Here is a 21,172-nt window from a genome sequence, read left to right as displayed (position 1 = left end):
GACTTTCTCCTTAGGTCTGGAATCTTCTAAGAATGCTTTTGGCCTCAGGAACTTGGGTGTTGGACTGACCTGAGACCCTGGCTGTGGCTGCGCCAGGCAGGGATGCAAATGCAGATGGGGCGGGAAGAAGCCCCAAGTTTTCCCAGGGAGTGGATTGAGTAGCTGGGTTGTACTGGATGCAAAGGATCAGGGAGAGGAAAGGTAAGCCTCGGAGCCCCAGAAAGAGGCTGTCAGCCCCAGCAAGAGGCTGGCAGGTGTTGCAGGACCAGGGAAGTAGAGGGAGGTGAGGGCAGGGCCAGGACCAGAAGTGGTGCCCCTGGGGCCCAAGAAAGGCACTAAGCTGGTCTGTGTGAGAAGGGTCAGGAAGCAGTATTGGTTCCCTCGGTGTCTGGGGCCCCAAGTCTAGGGATGGCACAGGTCCCAAACTAGGAGTAGCGAACAGTGTGGGAGATGGAAGGGTGAATGTGGCTTGGGGAGTCAAGGCGCGGAGGGCTGCGCTATAGACTTACCCCAAGAGGCCTGTTCCTCTGGGTCTTTTAAAAACCAGAGCTGGAGTAGCAGAAACCTCATTAATTGCAAGCAGGAAGAACAAATGGCCTAGGCACTTTGGAAGACAGTTTCTTATAAAAGTAAACATAATCTTAACAGGCAAGCCAAAAAAGACTTCTTGTTATTTGAAAACTCTGTCTACACAAAACCCCTTTCATTGATGATTATAGCACCTTTATTTATAATTGTCAAAACTTGGAAGCAACCAAAATGTTGTTCAGTAGATGAATGGAAAAACCGGGGGGTCCACCCAGAAGTGGACTATTAGTCAGAACTCTTCAGGCCATGGAATCACATGGCGAAACCCTAAGTAAAAAAAAGAATCTGAAAATACTCTATGTATTCCAACTATCTAGGAAAGGCAACACTAGAGGAAGGGTTAGAATGGAGCAGTGATGCAGGTAGAGCACAGAGGATTTCACAGACAGTTGCAATGTACCATCTGAAACTATACTGGTGGAAACATTTCATACATTTGTACAAATCCTGAGCATGTATACCACCAAGAGTGAACCTTGATATACCGTGATCATGGGGTATGCACATTCATCATGCAGCTCTGTTGGGCCATATTGATACTGGGGAGGTTATATCTGTGAAAGCCAGGAGAAAGTGGGAAACCTCTACAATTTCAACTTTGCCATGAACTTAAAACTGCTCTAAAATGGTCTGAAAAACATGTATTTATAAGTATGTATAAACTCCCAGAAGTAGAAACAAGAAATGATTTCCATTTTCTGGTCACGATTTGCATCGTTCTAGGTCAGCTCGGGCCTCCTACTCTTAGTGACATCTGGGATAGATTGTGAAACTTACTTTTTAATTAATCAGGATAGGCGAAGCTAGACTAAGTAACAAATACGCCTTCTCCATGGCTTAGCACATCAAATATACAAAGTCTATGGAGGGTCTGATGGCTCTCTTAGGCAGCATGTGCTCAAGTGATGGCTCAAGAATCTATCTGTCCACACACTGGACAGCTGTATCATACCCCTCCCCAAGGCTCAAGGACCATTGCAGGAGAGGGAGGGGTCAGAAAGGTTGTAAGAGTCGTGGACCGGGTGAGATGATATCGTCTGGACGTGACAGGATTGCTGCACTTATGAACTCACAGCAGCTGTGACTGTCTACACAAGACCTTCCCAAGATCAAGCCAATCAACATTCCATACTGAGGAGCGATTGACAGCTGATGACTTCCAAGGGCGGGAGAGTCAGTTTTCTTTAAGCATGACGTCCCTGGTGGGTCAACTATGCTCCAATGGATGCCTCCCCACACACATGAATATAGGCAGCACAAACTGTTGTTTAAACAAAAAAAAACAACATAGGGTGAGAGAGGCTGGAGAGATGACTCAGTGTTTAAGAGCACTGGCTGCTCTTGAAGACTGGGGTTTGGTTCCCACCACCTACATGGCAGCTAACAACCATCTGTAACTCCAGTTCTGGAAGATTCAACATCTTCTTCTCACCTGAGGGCATTCCACAATTGGGTGGACTTATATCCATGCAAGCAAAACACTCATATGCATAAAATTTAAAAAACTAAAAACAAATAAAATGCAGAAAGAAAACACAACAACAAAAGAATTCAAAGTTGGGAGGTGGTGGATCTGGGAGGAGTGGGTATGAATATGACCAAAATATAGTGTATGCATGTGTGAAATTCTCAAAGAATTTATAAAAAATATTGTATTTTTAAAGGAGAAAAACCCTTGTTCACTGTTGGTGGGACTGCAAACTGGTATAGCATTTATGAAAATCAGAATGAATTGTTAAAAATCCTAACACCCACATGGCAGCTAACAACTGTCCATAACTCCAGATCCAGGGGATCCAACAGCCTCTTCTGTCCTCCACAGGCATTGCACGACACAGGTGCACTTACCTACATGCAGGCAATACACGCATACACATAAGATAAAAATAATAAATAAAATATATTTTTTAAAGTAGATCTATCATACAACCCAGTTATAGTACCCCTAAGCATATACCTACTACAGAGATACTTGCTTGGCTGGATGTATTATGGCTCTATTCACAACAGTTAGGAAATGGAAGCAGCCAAAATGCCCTTCAACTGATTAGTGGATAATGAAATGTGGCACATATATACAATGGAGTTCTACCCAGCTGTTATGAAAGATTAAATCATGAAATCTTCGGGTAAATTGATGGAACTAGAAAATATTATACTGAGTGAGGTAACCCAGACCCAGAAAGACAAATACTGTATACTCTCTGTTTTTTGTGGATCTTAGCTCTGAGTCCTTAGCTGTGAATATATAACCTAGGGTAACCACAGAAACCAGGAAAGTAGAAAGGAGCCTAGGGGGAGGAGAAAGACAAAGCTCTAGAGAAGGGGGCAGTAGGACATAGGTGTTTGTTATGTTGTGGGGAAAAGGGGAAAACAGGACTTAGGCAGGAAGTAGGGAAATGGAAATACAGAGGGAGAGGGAAGATAGAGAGAGATAAATAACACTAGGGCTCATTGGAAAAGCTACAAGGAAACATTATTTTATAAACTTGCTTAAAAATACACACGCACAAACACACAACATACAGATTTAAATGTAGTTATGCCACACAGGGTGATAGTTTGCCCCTCAAGAGCCATAAAATATGTAACAAAAACACCAGTACCAGCAATGAAAACCTCCCTTCTAGCTGTTGGTTGGGCATGAGGGGGCATCAAAGAGACTCCCAAAGGCTATTGCCATTGCTCTTCGTGGCCTCCTAGAACTTAAAGATGAGACTGATGGTGAAGACATCACACAATTATGATATAGGACTTAGAGAAATTGAGCTGGAACTGACCAGGAAGCCTCCTCCCAGAGGACTAGTTCTCGCAGTATTGGGAGTGTTGAGCTAGATACGCTGCCAAGGGAGAAAAGCAATCAATAGTCACTACATAGTTGTAAAGCCTATGAACAATAACAGTGTCCAGCAACGCATGCTATTCCCAATGGCTCAATAGTGGTACTTATGTCTTTGGGGGTAACAAATACCTGTTTAATTAGACTTAATGCCCATTCGGTAAGAGAGAATTTATGAGGCTCAGCAGTTAAGAACACTGGTTGCTCTTGCAGAGGACTTGACTTTGGTTGCCAACACTTACATGGTGGCTAACAACCTTCAGAAATTCCAGTTACAGGGGATCTAACACCCTCTTCTGACCTCCATGGGCATTGCACAGCATGGCTGCACTTACATACATGCAGGCAATATACTCATATACATTAAAAAAATAATTTAAAAAATTTTAAAAGAGGGAATTCACGCCTGGTACTGTAAACTTAGCCAACTGCTCATGGCTGGACAGGTCACAGACCCTCAAGGAGAATCTACTACTGCCATTTTCCTAAATCAGTTTAGTTTCCAGGTATATTCTAAATACTTGTCCTTACATCCACGTAGCTCTCATTCCTCATCAAAGAAGCTTCTTTTTGCATCAGATGGAGACTAGTACAGAGATCCACAACTGGTCAAAATTCAGAGAATAACTGAACACAACCCCTGTACTGGAGGCTCAGCAAACATCATAGAAGAGGGGAAGAAAAATTATAAGAGCCGGAGGCCCAGGACACCTGCTGCTAGATAGTGTCTAACAGACATGACAGGGACGTTGCACCCATGAACTCTCAACACTATGGCTGCCTAAACAAGACCTGCATAATGGCCACACCAGTCGACATGCCAACATGAATGGGGGGAGAGGGTTTCACAAGGATCTGTTCCCTAGATGAAGGTAATCAATGGCTACTGAGAGAGGAAGAGTCAGTCTTCTCTAGCAATGAACTTCCTGATAGCTTACCCAATCCTAATGTCAGCCCTAAACACATGTACATTGGAGAACACTAAATGGACTCAGTAGGTTGTATATCTATCCTTATCTATAATAATGATAATTATAAAAGGAGAGGTCATGAATTCGAGAGGGAGTGGGGGCAGAGAGACAGGGAAGGAGGGTAGAAATGATGAAATACAGTATTCATGTATAAGTCTCAAAAATTTTAAGATGGAGCTGGAGAAATGGCTTGGCAGTTAAGAGCACTGGCTGCTCTTGCAGAGGACCCGGGTTCGATTCCCAGCACCCACATAGTGGCTAGGCTAATGACCATCCCTAACTCCAGTTTTAGGGGATCCAATGCCTCCTCTGTCCAGTGCAAGCATTGCACGACATGGGTGCAGTTTCACACATGCAGGCAATCTACTCATACACATAAAATAAAAATAATAAAATATTAAATTTTCTTAAAATTAAAAACAAGTTAACAAAACCAAGACAACCTAATCTATCTGCTTCCACACTGCAGCTTCAATATCTCAACGTGAGCCATCCCAACAGTGAAGACGGACCCCCGCCTGTGGTATTTGCAGCCTTGGGTTCTGAGTCCTGGAAAGCTTCCTCTTCTGTATTTGCTCTCCTCAACACTGGAAACTGGTTCTCGGGAAAAGGCCCTCCTCAGGTTGCTCCGTATCCAAAACATACCAAGTTTCTGCTTTCTTGCCACTGCGTTTCTCTCCAATCTGATAGGCTTCTCATTTATTTGTTTGCAATTAGTCCCACGTGACCAGTGGCCACACTCAAAGCCCTCCTTGGATCTGCTTTCGTGTCTCCATTTGCAGCTTCTGTGAGGTCGCAAACTTCCAGAAGAAGGCAGTCCGCTTTTATTTTCACCTCAATTTACTTTCTCCAACTGGAAATTTCACCACTGGATATTTTACCTTCACTCCTCTTTGCCTGGGGTGTTTTATTCTAGTATATTGTTCTCTCTCTCTCTCTCTCTCTCTCTCTCTCTCTCTCTCTCTCTCTCTCTGTGTGTGTGTGTGTGTGTGTGTGTGTGTGTGTGTGTGTGTATTCTCTTTCTTTGGGGAATTGGGAACAAACCTACAAGGCTCAAAACTTCTAGAACTTCTCTAGTCATCTCATTTCTATTTGCAATTTGGCAATTGTTTTGTGAGTTTATCTCACTTGCAGTACTTGTTCCAATCATTTCCTTAAGTCTTATTTTCTAGCCTTTTCCTTCAGTGTTAGACACACTAATGACTCTAAAATCCATTCTAACCCCTGAAAAGTGAATTATGTTATTTCACATGGTAAAAGGGAATCAAGGCTGCATGGAAGATTGCTAATCGGTTAGCCTTTGTGATGTTAGGACATGTATTTCGTGGTTCATAGTTCTTTTCCTAAGGCAGACCATACAGATCGTCTGTTTCCCAAATAGACTTGGAGAAATTCTATCTTCCCCTGACTTTCTGCCTTGGAATAGGGCATAAAGAAATTCTCAGACCTACTCTAGTCTCGTGGTGGTCATTGAAGCCTCCTTATCCTAGTGGGGCCCTGCCTTACTCTGGAGGGAGTGCCACGCAAAGGTCTAGGAAGATCTGCGTGTCCAGGCCTCACTTGGTTTTCCCACTCGGTACCTTAGCAATAGATAACTCTGTTTTCTCCAGTCACACTTTGATTTGTATCTTCTTCAGTCATACCTGTCAATGAAGTGACCACAGCTCTCAAAAAGTTGTGGTTTGGAGACATTTCATTTACCTGAACATGTGGCAGTCCCCAGGTGGTAGAAGCCACGCACTTTCCCCTTTGATCTCTTCATCTGCATCCTTTAGAATAACCTGTATAATAAACAAGGAAGTGTAAGTAATGCATTCCTGAGTTTTGTAAGGTATTTGAGGAGGCTGAACTCAGGACAGATCCATAAGAACCCTAACCTAAGGTTGGTTGCTCGGAAGTACAGGTAAAACAACCCAGGACTTGTGGCAGGCATCCATAATAAAGGGAGGGGCAGTCTGGGGGATTGAGACCTCAAACTGTGGGACCTGACCTCATCTTTTCAAATAATGTCTGGATAGGAGCCCCCACACCTTCTGACATCACAGAAGTCTTCTGTGTTGGTTGTAGAGTCAAAGCAGAGAAAAACCAAGAAGAGACACTTGATATTTTTCCTGAACACATAACCTTCAAGTATGAAAATGATCCTGTATTTGCCTGGTGGCCCCTCTCGAATCATAGAAATTCTTAGAAATGGAAAAGGGAGGCAGATGAGTGAATCAAGGAAGATTCGACATGGAAAGCCCCATCTGTCCTTCTGGCTCACAAGGAAGCAGGTAACAAGTCAAGGGAGGCAGTGACCACTAAAGCTGAGAAGAGCTCTTAGTTACAAGTCGGTAAGGAAATGGGAACTTCAGTCCTGCAACTGCCAGGAACTGGGCTCTGCTGACAACTCGGCTGAGCAGAAATTGCATTCTCCCCTGGAATTTCAGAAGGACAGGCAAGGTGCTGGTGTCTTGATTTTAGCCAGGGGACATTGACCCACTACAGCTTTAAAATAATCAATTAGCATTGTTTTTAAGGCCAAGGTTGTGCTTTTTAACCAAAGCAGTAATAGATATCTAATGTGAGGACTGAGTTACCTCTGATAGTTTTAGCAGATGTTCTGTTTCTCCATACATGGACTGGTATCTTTCCAGACTTGGATGTGTGTTTGTACACCCCTGAATAATAAGATTTTGCCAAACATTTTAGGTTTTTTGGTGACCAAGATCAATTCTTACATTAGTCAGAATACGTTAAACTTTCCTTGGCTTATGAAATAACCAGGAATCCCAATGATGTGGTTTATTTCTTACTCATGGAAAAGCTGACATGGGCCAAGAACTCTAAGGCCTATCTCTTCCAAGGGCTGACTCAGAGATCCATCTGCTTGTATTTCATGACACTGTTTAATCTAATATATGTCTTTCAGGGGATCACAGTAAGGGAAGAAAACACTGGAAGGTCTCCAAAGATTTTGCTTTCTTAGCTCAAAAATGAAACTTGCCACTTTTGCTCATAGTCCGCTGGCGAGAACTAACACACAATTCCGTTCAACCACAAGGATTGGGGTTATCTGTTTGTTTTGTAGTATCCCAACAAGAGATTAGGTATGTATAGTCACTAGTGATATCTTTGCTACACTTTGTTATTTTAAAAGAATTCAGGGGGATACAATTTGGAGTTCCAGTGTAAGAATGTTTTTATTTAAAACTAACTCAGAACATGTTTTACTTCCTGACTTAGGCACTTGGAAGAGAAAAGTTGTTATGGCTTAAACATGAAATGTCTCCACATGTTCCTATATTGACAGCTTCGTCTGCTCTGGCAGCTCTAGTTTGGTAGGTTCTGAAACTTTCAGTAGTCAGGGTCTAGCTGAAGGAAGTAGGTCCATGGGGCTGTGTCTTTGGGAGTGGTATCTTGCCCCAAGCCCCTCCCCACTCTCTGCTTCCTGCTTGTCATCTGCCACACTCCATGCTGCTCTGCCTCTCCATAAACCCAGAACAAATGGCCAAAGACTGTGGTGAAACCTCTGAAACTATGAGCCAAAATAAATAACTCCTCCTGTAAAGTTGGTAATATTACGTATTTGTCACAGGAAAAAAATAAAAGAGTAACAAAGAAACTATTTTATTTCTCTTCCTGGAAAAGGAGGGGAGAGGAAAGGAAATTTGTATTCTTCTGAGGAACATTTCCTTCCTCTGTTTTTGGGTTCCAAATCCTTTGTTTACAGGGGTGATGAGGAATAGAAGTGGAAACACAAATGCCTGTCAGCAGTAGATGTGCCCTAGTCTTCCTTCTGAGGATGTTGTTGGTGACCTCCTTCAGGTGATATCCATCTGGTTGGTGGTTGTGTTAGTCACAGTTCCCTAGAGGAACAGAATTGACAGGATAAATGTGTGTGTGTGTCTGTGTGTATAATAGAATATAAAATATATATAATTTATTAATCAGCTTGCTTCAAAAATAGTAACAACTGCTGAATCACACAAGAGAGGCAAGAACCCGGTAGCTGTCCAGTCCACAGGCTGGGTACCTCAGCAGTCACAATCTGACATCGAAAGCCTGGAGAGTCCCTGGAGAACTGCTGGTCCTTAGTCAACAATAGAAGCCTGGAAATGTCGGTTCTAATGTCAGCGAAGGAGTCAGCAGCAGCAGCAACAACAGGATAAATTAATTCCGAGGCAAGAGAGAGGATAAACAAAAAAAAGGGAAATAACCTCCTACCAGGCCCCTTTTTATCTGGGCTGCTTCCTGAAGGTGCCATCCACATCTGGGGTGGGTCATCTTACATCAAGTAAGGCAATTAAGACAATTTTTCAATTGAGGGTCCCTACACCAGTGCTTCTGAATTGTGGCAAGTTGATATCAAAACCTACTATCACGGGGTTTGTCGTCTTTTAGCTCTTGCTCCACTTTAGTTCTTTGTGTGGGTGGGGTGTTGCAATGCTTGAAGTGGCCGTTCAGTCTGCTTCATTCTACGCCTTTATGCTTCCTCATGCATACGAGTGGCCGCAGCATTCTTATGTGCTGAGATAAGTGGGATATAGTGAAGACTGCCACCATCTCCTTACCAGTTGTGCTCTACCACATCCTTTGCTACCTGGCTCCTATCCTAACACTACCTCAAGTCTTCTCATCAGTATCCACCTCCCATATGAGAATCAGGCATTATGATTAGTGTCCATTAGTACACCCTAACACTGGGGCTACATCTCAACCTTTCCCAAGAACTTCCTCCTCCACCTCCAATTCACTGTAATGGCAGAAGTTAGGCTGACAGGTTATGGTAGCCAGGTATCACCTAACTAGCTGTGTAATGAGACACCAATCTTCCTCTCTAATGAACCAACCAAAATGGTAAGAAATGTCTTACCCAGAGCCTCTTCCTTTCTTGGTCATGGTTTGGGACAAGAAGCCAACTCTTTTCTCTAACGAACTGGCAGAAAATGTCATAGCTGTCCTTACTAACTCAGCAACTGAAGATACCAGTGATGTTCTTGTTTTCTCCCTAGTACCTGTGAGTATTAGGGAGGAACAAAATGGACCTAGACAATAATAACACATATCACATGCAGTGGGCTCCTAGTTTGAGTGGGCTTCCTTCAATCGACTGAAGACCTGGATGGAATGAAGAGCAAAGGGGAAGTTTTTCCCTACCTGACTGCTGAGTGGGGACTTTGGGCCTCTAGTTGGCTGGTGTTCATAATAGACATTATACCATCCACTCTTCTGCTTTTCAGAGTTTCTTGCCTGGCCTGAAATTATGGTTGTCTTTCTGAGGCCTCCAGCTTGTCGACTGCAGATCTTGAGACTTTTTGCCCTCCATAGTCACACAGATGGATTCCTTACAATTTACCTCTCTGTCTCTTCTTCCTCTGGAGAACCTCGACTAATACAGCACTTATCTCATTTGATCTTCAAACTAACTGCTAAGTAAGGTGATTTGACTTTTCCTATTTGCAGTTGAGTAAACTGAGATTCAGGTCACCCAGTAGAAAAACGGGAGGGAGGGGGGCGAACCACCTGCACAGTAGACTCTGGCTATATAAAGAGAAAGATCTGAGCGACTTCCAAAATAACTGGATTGGGGGAACACTCTTTCTGTGGGCCGAGAATTTGAGATAAGGCCCTTCCTGAGATCCTACAGATTTTACCATGGTGCTTGATGGATGTAAATTGTGTGAGAAGAAAAAAGACACATTGCAATCTTCTGCAGTTCAATTATAAGAAGAGAAATTTAGGCAAGTATCCTTATATGTAAACAAAGTTTCTTTTGAGGATAAAATCTTGTTGAGGCCTGTTCCATATAACCTGAGCAGAGCTTGACATTGGTTTGGGCATCTAATAAAGACAATATCCAAGAAAGGATCAATATTTTTCTTAACAAAGTCAAGAGAAAACTGAAGTGAAAGAAGTCATCTGTATGGTCCTCACCTAGAGTCTCGAAAACAGCGCCTCAAAAGTTCTATTGTGGGGGCTAGAGAGATGGCTCAGTGGTTAAGAACACTGGTTGTTCTTGCAGAAGACCTGGGTTTAAATCCCAGCACCCACATGGCAGCTAACAACTGTCCATATCTCCAGTTCCAGGGGATCTGACAGCCTCTTCTATCCTCCACGGGCATTGCACAACATGGGTGCACTTACATGCACAAAATACACACATACACATAAAATAGTAAATTAAAAAAAAAAAAACCCTATTGTGCTAGTGAACCCCTCATGTGTACCTGTATTTAATTCTACTTAACTCATTTCTGCGTCTATTTATTTTTCTAAATTTAACCCAAAAGCAGAGTCAGCCCAGTCTTAATCAGTTGGGCCTGGCTCACTGATAAAGTACTGCTGTGCCTTCATGGAAATGATGTTAAAGTGGGTGGAAGAAAAAGGCACCCAAAGCAAGTACCTGATGAAAGCAACGTCATGTGTCCTTGACACTGGGGAAGTACTAAAAACTAGCGAGGGGCAGTAGGCCTTAGGTGCTATCTATCCAAATAACATTTCCAAAGTTCTATCATTTCATGCAGGGGTTTAGAGCAATACAACCGCTTTTCTACTGTGCTGGGAAGGAAACCCGTGGCCACACACAGGGCAGGTAAGTGTTCCATCACTGAGCTATAGCCTAGTCCTTAGAACCATCGTAAAGAAGTGTCACAGAAGCTCCTTATGCTTTGAATAGGATTAAAGAAAAAAGAAAACCATTTTCTACATGCTCTAAAGAGTTTCAAGGAAATACTTTGCCTTCAAATTTTCAGTAATCTACCTGGTAATTCCCTGAACTGTTCTCCTTTTAAAAAATGATGAATATATTTATTTCTTCAAAGTGTCAGAGAATTGATCCAAGTCGTATTCCGTTTACTTGTGTGTGTGTGTGTGTGTATGTGTGTGTATGTGTGTGCAGGCCAGAGGTCACCTTGGAGTGTTTTCCTCTTTCTAACTTATTTTTAAAAAATATTTTATTATTTTAATTTTATGTGTATGAGTGCATTGTCTACATATATGTAAGTGCACCCATGTCATGCAATGCCCACAAAGGTCAGAAGAGGGCATCAGATACCCTGGAACTGGAGTTACTGACATGTGGGTGCTCAGAATAGAATCTGGATCCTCTGGAAGAGTATTCAGTGCTCTTAACTGCTAAGTCATTTCTCCAGTACCTCCATCTTAGTTTTTCAGACAGGGTCTCTAACTAAATCTGGAGCTCACTGACCAGCTAGACTCATTGACCAGGGATCAGCCCCCTGGGATCCTCCAGTCTCTACCTCCCAGTGCTGGGATTGCAGGCACGGGGTATCACGCCTGGCTTTTTAGGTAGGTACTGGGGATCCAAGCTACGGTCTCAGTTCTTATGCAGCAAACACTTTCCCCACTGGGCCATTTCCCTAGCCCCTTTTTCTTTAAGTAGATTTTTGTGACTGGTTCATAGATGTTTCAGTTTGCATGCTTTCTAAGTGTCACTTACATTCACATTTTTATAAATATCTGCTATCAAAAAAAAATTTCTAGGGGGCTGGAGAGACAGCTCAGTGGTTAAGAGCTCTGACTGCTCTGGCAGAGGATGTGGGTTCGATTCCCAGAACCCACAAGGCAACTAATAAGGGTCCGTACCTCCAGTTCCAGGGCACCGAAGCTGCCCTCTTCTGACCTCTGCAGGCATTACATGACACGGGTGCACATACACACATGCAGGCAATACACTCATACACAAAAGAGAAAAAATAATAATAAATGTTTTTCTTAATTCCTGTTTCATTTTATTTCCCGGGATAAATTTGTGTTTCAAAAGATATTAGAAAGTCTGCTTTTTAGCATCATACATTCGAAATAATTCCTTGTTTATTCTCACGGTTTACTGCCTGGCCTTTTTTAAAATGTCTAACTATGTGCTGTTCATCTAGCATATGGCATATTTTATTTTGTATCTTTATAGATATAAATCATATGCATGTATATACATACTGTTTTATATCTGTACTTAAAATGCTATATTTAGAGTTGCTCTAATATTGTTTATTATACTATTAGCCAGTATGTCTAGGAAATGCTTAATAAACATTTCAATGATATATTTTATTAAAATGATATATTTTATTTTTCCTAAAAACAAGATTAGTCAAGACATCAGTCTATTTACATGAGCCATAATGTCATCTCAGCCTCACTGTGTAAGTCACAAGATTCCCACTTATGGGCTCAGTGCGTAAGAACTTGCTGCTCTTGTGGAGGACCTGAGCTCCTTCAGCTCCTAGCACCCACATCAGACAGCTCATAACTGATTGTGACCCTAGTTCCAGGGGGTCCAATGCCCTCTTCTGGACTCTGACAGCACCTGCAAATATGTGCACACACTACCACACATACACAAAAAATTTTAAAGGTTTCTACTTACTTCACCAACAAACTGGCGACCTGAGCACTGTGATAGTGTAGTCTTTATTGAAAAGAAAAAGTCATTGCACTATAAAATTACCTTTGCAGAAGAACAGAGAATTTACTTTTTCTTTGTTCCCACTATTCCTCTGGGATAGGCAGAATATTGTCCTGGGTGGTCAACACCCTCCTTTCCCTAGTCTACCAACACGTTTCCTTTCTTGACAAAAGGGTCTTTGCAGGTGTGCTAAGCTAGAGTCTGCAGTGTTGGGGTTTATCCGGGATCATTCCACTGGGTCAGTGAAACATTGTCACATAATACTGTCATCTACAAAGTCCACGCTCTACAACTATGCAATCAAGTGACAAAAAATTGCAAGCAACAACAAAAATCTCATACTGTTTTCAAGTTTGTGATTTTTGTATTGAGATGCATTCGTAGCTATCCTCAACTGCATGCGGCTGGAGGGCCATGAACCACCAGTGGTTAAACGTGCTTACTAGATGACTGGGGAGAAAGTGGAGTGGAGCCTTCCCTCAAGGGTCCAGAAGGCCATACTGCCTAGCTGGCACCATTATTTTCCCAGCAGACTCATTTTGATCATGCAACCTGTGAGCCAATAAACATGTTTGTTTATGTGGTCAAGTGTATAGGCAGTTTGTTACAACAGTCATAAGATGTGAATGCACCTTTCTCTGTGCTTTAGTGACCTTACTAGATTGTGTAAACTCAAACAAAACCTAGCTAGAAGATGGAAAGGATTCTGTGCTTTTAGTCTTTTAAAATTCCCCAGTAATGTGTCCCCTTTGCTCTTGCAAACAGTCTAAAACAAAAGATGAGAAAGAGAAATGTGATCTATAATCCTTACCAAAAAAATTAAAAAGGGCTACAACAGTTAGTAGAGTTCAAACAGTGGTCCAGGAAGACGCTGAGTTAAGAGCTGAGATAGAGGAAGTAGAGTTCAGATCTCTGAAGAACACCACCTACTTTGGCTCTTATTTTTAAGTGGCATTGTAATTTACATATGAATGTATTTATCCCCCACAGGAAGGACTGCCAGGAAATAGGGAGAGCTTCATTACACCAAGTTCATCAGGAAGAGTGAAGTCTGAGGACGAGTCACACAGACAAGCTGTATTTGTAAGAAGCAGGGCCTCATTGTAGCGCAGGGCAGAAGAGAAAGACCTTGGTTTGGCAATGGCCCCAAAGCTTCCTTTCTGCATATGGGAAAGAAAAAATGCAGACTTCAGAGAAGATGTCATGAGAGATAATGTGAAGAAAAGTCAGCACGGATAAGGAAACATGAAAACACGAAGGAGTGAACCCCACCCCCAACCCTTGCCCCAGTGAGGACCATGGTGAGAACTGTAATGAGAAAAAGATCTTCAATGTTCAAAGGTGGATGGTGGCAGACATGGAAGACAGGACCAAGTGAGTAAAATATAAAAGAACAGAGTTAAGAAAGATCCAAAGGAAGTGAGATGTGAATGACCAACATAGCAATCAAATACACATATAATTCTATTTGAAATAGAAACAGAAATAATAGAAAAATAAACATTTTTAATGGCATAATCTGAGAAAATGTTAGCATCATAATAACTTTGAATCTAAAATTTGAAGTGGAGTAAATACCTCTCACCATTAAATATTACTCTGGATGCCAGGTGTGGTGCCTCATGCTTATAATTCCAGTATTTGAAAGGTGGTGGCAGGTATATTGCCATAAGTTCAAGGCCAGACTGAAATATGGAATGAGACCCTGACTAAAAAAGTCAAACAAGGACTAGTTAGTTATATATATTGCCCTTGCAAAGGACAGGAGTTTGATTCCTAGCACTCCATATCTGGTGGCTCACAAATGCCTATAACTCCAGCTTCTGGGAATCTGACACCCTCTTTTGGCCTCTGTGGACACTGCACTCACATATGCACCCACACACATGTGTACACACACATACACACACACACACAAACACAAAATTTAAAAATAAATTTTTTTAGAAAAGCCAAGAAAAAATTACCCTTGATGTAAAAATATTCATGTCAAATTATATTACCTCAAAGGTAAAGTTTCCTTTGGGAATCTTCATTTTAAAAAGTTAATCATCTTCAAGGCAAAACTCATCAGGCCAGCTTCAGGCTTCCTCAAGCGATATGACATTCTAGAAGCAATGCATGTAATGTCCTCATGGATAAAAAAATGAAAATGGAAATATGCCTCTGTACAAAGCTCAGCAATCATTTATATACACAGTGAACAGACATCTTGACATAAAATCTTTATGGAATATGGATTTCATAATCTCTTTAAAAAGAAATTATTATAGGGGCAAATGTCAGCAAACTAAGATATGAATGAAGAAAATACAACAAATGGACCACTGTTGAAACCATTTAACTGTAAGACTAAGACTAATTCAAATGCCAATAAAACTCAGAAAATGAAGGAACAATAGAAATATCATTTGGAAGAGGTAGGAGAGCTGGAGAGTGGTGTGGGTATGCAGATCAGCTTTACGTTATAGAGCCATGTCAAAGGCATCATACATAAGACCCAACAAAGCAAGTCAAGGAAGTGAGGAGTTGTCTAAAGTTATAAAGATTAACACCGATAACAATGATGTGAGCATCTAAAATTTGGATGGTGAAGAAGAAGAGGAGTGAGGAGGTAGAGGGAATGCACTATACAGCCTTCATGATCATGTAGTGGGGAAGGGATCAACAACCAGGTATAACTGTCGAAGGCATTCCCCCAGTGACCCTCTTCCTGCAGTTACCCCTCACCTCCCAAAGTTTGCACCACTTTTCAAAATAGTGCAGTAGCGGGAGATCAGGCACTCAACCCATCAGCCCATGGGGGACCTTTCATATTCAAATTGTAGCAGAGGGGCATAGTGGAGAGGAAGAAAAGAGGAGATCTGTGTACAAGTTTGTATGCACTCACAGGTGCAGACTCACAAGCAGGCTGAGTAAAACAAGGGATATAATTTCTTGCAGTACTTGAATGCTTGGTGGAGAATAGACCTTTCACTGTGCACCCTTTCATGCCTTTTGAATCTGATATCTTACCAACTTTAAAATATGCTATTATTTCTTTTGCAGTGAAAAAAAGTGAACCAAGATCCTGATTTTGCACTGCAAAATTTTACACTCCTTTGAGGTGAGACAGATAAGACAAAACCCTGCAAAACAATGAGGCAAGTGCTGGAAAACAGGAATGTATTGGAACTGAGGGAAATCCAAGAGCCTTGATTCCTCCTGTAAGGGTTGGAGAAGCTGAGTTCTGAATGGAAGAATGATTTGAGAAATATTTATAAAACAATGTCAATTAGTATTACTTAATGACTGACTCAGGTGTAATGGAAGGCTACAAAAGTTAAAAATGACTCTCTGGTTCTGGTTCCTGTGGCAAGAACTGTTACAAATAGAGACATGCTTCTTTTACAAAAGAAAGAAGGGGAACTGTGGGAATTAATAACTTCTGGACAAATGACTTTTATCTAACTTCTTAACCCAAAAGGTAATCTATGTTTTGATATTGTTTAAAACTATCTCAGTTTGTTTATAATGTAATCAAGTTTACTAGGTCTGGGGCTTCTCTTGTAATCTAAACATATAGCCTTAGTCTCTAATGACCCTTCCTTTCCTTTGACCCAAATTGACCCAGAATGTGTGTGTGTGTGTGTGTGTGTGTGTGTGTGCGCACGAGTGTGTTTTGTGGAAATCAAGACAGCACTACAAGCAATGGATATTCAGTGGAAACAATGAGAATTATTGCATTTGTGCTGCCAAAGAAAGGTGGGATTAGGTTGTGTGCTGTTTTAGGTCAGTAGGGGTTCAGAAAGGCCAAAATCCTTGTCTGATAAAATAAAGGTCTGTTTTTACTTTCTCACTTCAGGCTGGATATACTGTTTCAATAAAGAGAGAGCAAGGCCTTGGTTGGTGAGCACAGACCTGGGAGAAATCTGAAGAAACAGGTTCTCAGAGCAGTTTGGGTTCTCCTCTTAGTTAAAATAGATGCTAAGAGCCAGGCTGTGATTCTTCAGGCATCTCTGTCCTGTGGCCTCACACTGCCGTAGTTCCAGCCACTCAGTGGGCTCCAAGGCCATTCATTTTGAGTTTAGCAAACATTTATTATGACTTCATTCTACCCCAAGCACCACACAGAGCTCTGGGGATTAGAAGTAGATGAGCAATGGTACCTGCCTACAAGAAGGCGAACTCTTGTACTGCAGCATGGGAGAGGGTGATGATGATCCCAGTTGTTCAGTGCTTACTGTCCATTCCATCAGCACCCACCCATGATGGGAAATTACACATGCATATTTAGTAAAGTAATAATTTATCATTTTCTCTTTGGCCTACATTTAAACACTCTACTTGCTTTGGTCAACATGGCGTTAGTAGACACAAGGAGAGGCAAGAAATGGGCTTCTGCCTCTGGCCCTTGCTGTCCCTTGTATCTTTGTCAGCAGTTGAGCTGAAATGAGGCCCTTGATGAAGAAGCCAAATGTACACCTTCATTTCTGGTCTCATCAGCAGTATTTTCAAAGAGGAGCAAAGCACAACAACCCACACAGATGCTTTGCTGCTCATTGTTTGTCTACCAAGTGGCTACAATGAGTGGAATATTTTATACATATGACAGAAGATGAAGGCTGGCCCTGCTTTATTCACCTATGACTTTCCACAAATTAGAAAAACTTCTTTGGAGTTGACTTGACCCAGGGCTTTGCAAGAGGCTGTCTCGGCAACACTCGCTCCATTTGCTGGGGGTCTTTGGACAACTTGTCCCACCACACATGGGAGTCCAGTCTAAATCTTAGATAACCCTTTCTTTAGTGTTAGAACCTTGGGTGGGTGCCAGAAACCCTGTCTTTTCACTGGTTAAAAGTTAGAGCATGCTAGGTTTGGTGGCATATGCCTTTAGATCTCAGCATTGGGGAGGCAGAAGCAGGCAGATCTCTGAGAGTTCAAGGCCAGAACAGAAGACCAACTTGGTCTACATTGCAAGTTCCAGGCCAGCTGGTGCTACTGGCTACTGGGAGACCCGTTCTCAAAAAAAAGAGAAAGAATTAGAGCATTTGCCATCAGTTCATCTTGAAAAGCTAGGAAAGGGAACTTCTTTGAGGAAAGTGAATATATATAAGCAAGAATTTTTTTTAAACATGCGTTAATAAACACAGATTATAGAATTCTGCTTATGTTCCATTGATCTCATCTTCTGTGTTTTGGATTACGTTGACGTGACGAGATTAAGATTTTTGAAAAGGTACACAGAATCCTGCCATGATGTTGGTGGGGCAGGTAACCAGAGACAGGTCACATGGCTTCTAGGGGCTGACAATTGTTCACCTGTGAGTGGAAATGATTGGATTATATGGTCTTTGAAGTCACTTCTAGGTGCAAAGCTGTACAAATGTATTATTTTTGCTTTGGCCAGTATGAACCGCAATGGCAAAACTGACAGCAAAGGGAAGGTAAAGAATTATGTTTTGCATGGGTGAAAATTTGGGGCTTCCTGGGGCTGAGAGGAATAATACATTTAACCGAATTGTAGTTTTGCTGTGATTCCATCCACACAGAGTCAGTGAAGGAAAGAAAAGAACATTGAGTCTTGTGGCGTGTTCAGTGATATTTATATTGCGAGTTAGTGCATTTTTCTCATCTTGCTGCCACACAACAAAATGGCAGGAAGGAATCATGGTATTTATAAAGCTGGCTTGTTCATGTGTGAAGAATGAAGAGAAAACACAAAATCATGCAATTAGACCAGCAGCTGACAGGCTCATTAAACAGCGTGTCTGTTTTCCTTATGCTCTCATTTCGTTTTATGTAATCTTGTCATAAACATCAGGTAAGTAGGAACAGCACACTCATTTGTAAATCATATCCACCAGGTTAAATCCTGATGTGCACTTTGGAGGCTTTCTAATTCAACTCCAGTAGTACATAACACTTACATTTCAAAGGAATGGCTACAAATATTTTGGCGTTAGAAAAATAATTTAATTGTCTGCTGGCTTATTTAAAGGAAATGCTTTATATTTTAGCCAGAAATATGCCATCATCTTATTGGTGCTTTTTGAACAAAATACGGAGGAATGGAATTTACCAAGGCACAGAATAACTTTCATTCTCACAGAATAGTCCATTAACAGAAGTGCTGAACACTTAATATACCACACTGTGCTGCCAACAGGCAAAACTCAGAGAAGTGGTGCATCAGGACAGCAGCACCTTGCACGGACCTTCTTCTGTCCTGTTTAAAAATAAAAAACAAAACACCGCGTACTTTTTCTTTCACCTTCATAATAAATTGGATAAATTCATTTTATTATAGTCACACAATGATACTAGGGAACAGAAAGGAAGAAATTGCAGGCAGAAGCCGCAATAGGGACAAATCTCGCAGATACAATGCTGAATGAAAAAAGCCATGTTCTTCAGGATTCCATGCACATGAAATTCAGACACAAGCAGAAGCAATCCTCTGGTGTCAGGACAGTGGGTAACTGTGATGTGGTAGGGGTGATCGTGTGCATATACATGGGAGGGTAGTGACTGGGACAGAGCCTGAAGAACCTTCTGGGCTGCTGATCATGTTCTGTATCTTGGTTCAGGTGTGATGATCACATGAATGTTTAAATAAGTGAAAATTCCTTGCACTCCCACTTAAGATTTTCATGCTTCATTGCATATTTGTTTTACCTCCAGAACGGTAATCACTGTCCTTGTTATCACCGCCATCACCATCATTACTCCCTCCACAGCATGTCTGAATTTCTTCAGTGTCATCAGGTCCCAAGCCTGGCTACACACAGAACATTCTGTTCTTAAGCAAATAGTTTGGAATGGAATTAAACTATTGTTTCTACTTCGCTTTCCTTTGTAATCTCTCTTCACTCTCCAATCAACAACTGACTTAACAGAAACGCAGGGCTTGTTTTTTGCAGCCACTATTACACTGCCCATAAACACATGTGAACCATTTGTCTCATGGTCATTTTTCTCTGGTTCTCAAGCCTCCAAGGTGTTTTAGTTTCTCTGCACACAGTGGAACAAGACACAAGATTAGGGAGGAGACCCTCGGGCCAAGGCACCTCATGTCAGGCCTGTCTGTTAACAGCCTACTGTTCCAAGATGTATGTTTCTAATTAAGTAAAACTGGACAAATGGGCCAGTGTTGGCCTCTTCATTTCCGAAGGACACCATGTAAAGAACTAGGTGGAAACCATGATTAATGGGTCACTTTAAACTGGAACAAGAGGTATACTGCCCTTTCTTGAAAGAGGATGCAGCATGGTTCTTTGCTACTGTTGAGGCTGTTAACCTGGAGCTCCTAGTTGTTGCTGATCTCCTTTTATATTCCACAGGAACAATCTAAGACTTTGTAAAAATCCAAGTAAGGAACTGGTTGCATTGTGGTTGCTTTTGGACTTTCCTTTGGCTAACGTTGATTTGCATAACAACATGTTGACAAAGATTATGACTAGAGTGTGAAACCAAGGGTGTACAGGGACCCATATTCCAGGAAGAGGCTTCATGATTAAGTGTAGGCACCTTCGGGCAGCAAAAGCTCCATTTTACCTGCCTGCTCCCACTCTCTGAAGCCTGGCTGAGAGGAGTACTTGCCTTCATTTTCTCTGTGTTTCCAGGGGACATTATGGAAGGGCTTACCTTTCTTTAGATGTTCCAACCAAGAGGGTGGTTTATTCCAGAACTGACCTTAGAAAAAGGGATGCAGATCCCAGTGGTGGAACTGGGAAATGACTCTCCACAACAGAGAACTGGCAGTTGGACATCTGCCCCAGAGAATGAGAATGATCTCCTTCCACAGGGCGTCAAGACAGGATCTCAATGGCCACAGGTGAAGAGTAGAGTCATTCATTCCTTTTCTTCTTCCTTCCCACCATTCTGGACAACTAGGTCCTGAAGGGCATGGGGCAGAGGGCAGTGGGCAGAAAAGTATTTAAGGGTCAGATCCTACCCTACTAAGTTCTTCAAGGAGTTAAGAGGCTCAGCTGTAAAAAGGGAGGATGTAAGTTGAGGATTTTGAGTTCTAACACTGAGCAAGCTGTCAAATCTGCCCTACTTAGAAGGGCTCTGTGCCCTTACAGTGGGCTCCCTCTCTGTATCCTTATTACTACAAGCATCTCAATGTGAATCTCTCTGACCCATCCATCAGTCCTGCCATGACCATACTTGACATCCTCCAATGGGCTCACATGGCACTCAGCCTAAAGGCGACATTCTTTCTGTGTTCCCCACTACCTCTGAGCCCTCATGTCTGCTCTCTCCATGTCCTGGGTGCGCCTCCTTCCTGTTTCAGGAACACACCAAGCACAGCTTCATCTTAGGGCTGCAGGTGTTTCTGGACACACTTCTTCCCAGTCACATCCTTCTTTTCATAAAGTTCTA

This window comes from Nannospalax galili, unplaced genomic scaffold, assembly GCF_000622305.1.
Source record: "Nannospalax galili isolate Female #2095 unplaced genomic scaffold, S.galili_v1.0 scaffold1477, whole genome shotgun sequence".
Lineage (NCBI taxonomy): Eukaryota > Metazoa > Chordata > Mammalia > Rodentia > Spalacidae > Nannospalax > Nannospalax galili.
Note: the sequence above shows the minus strand (reverse complement) of the source record.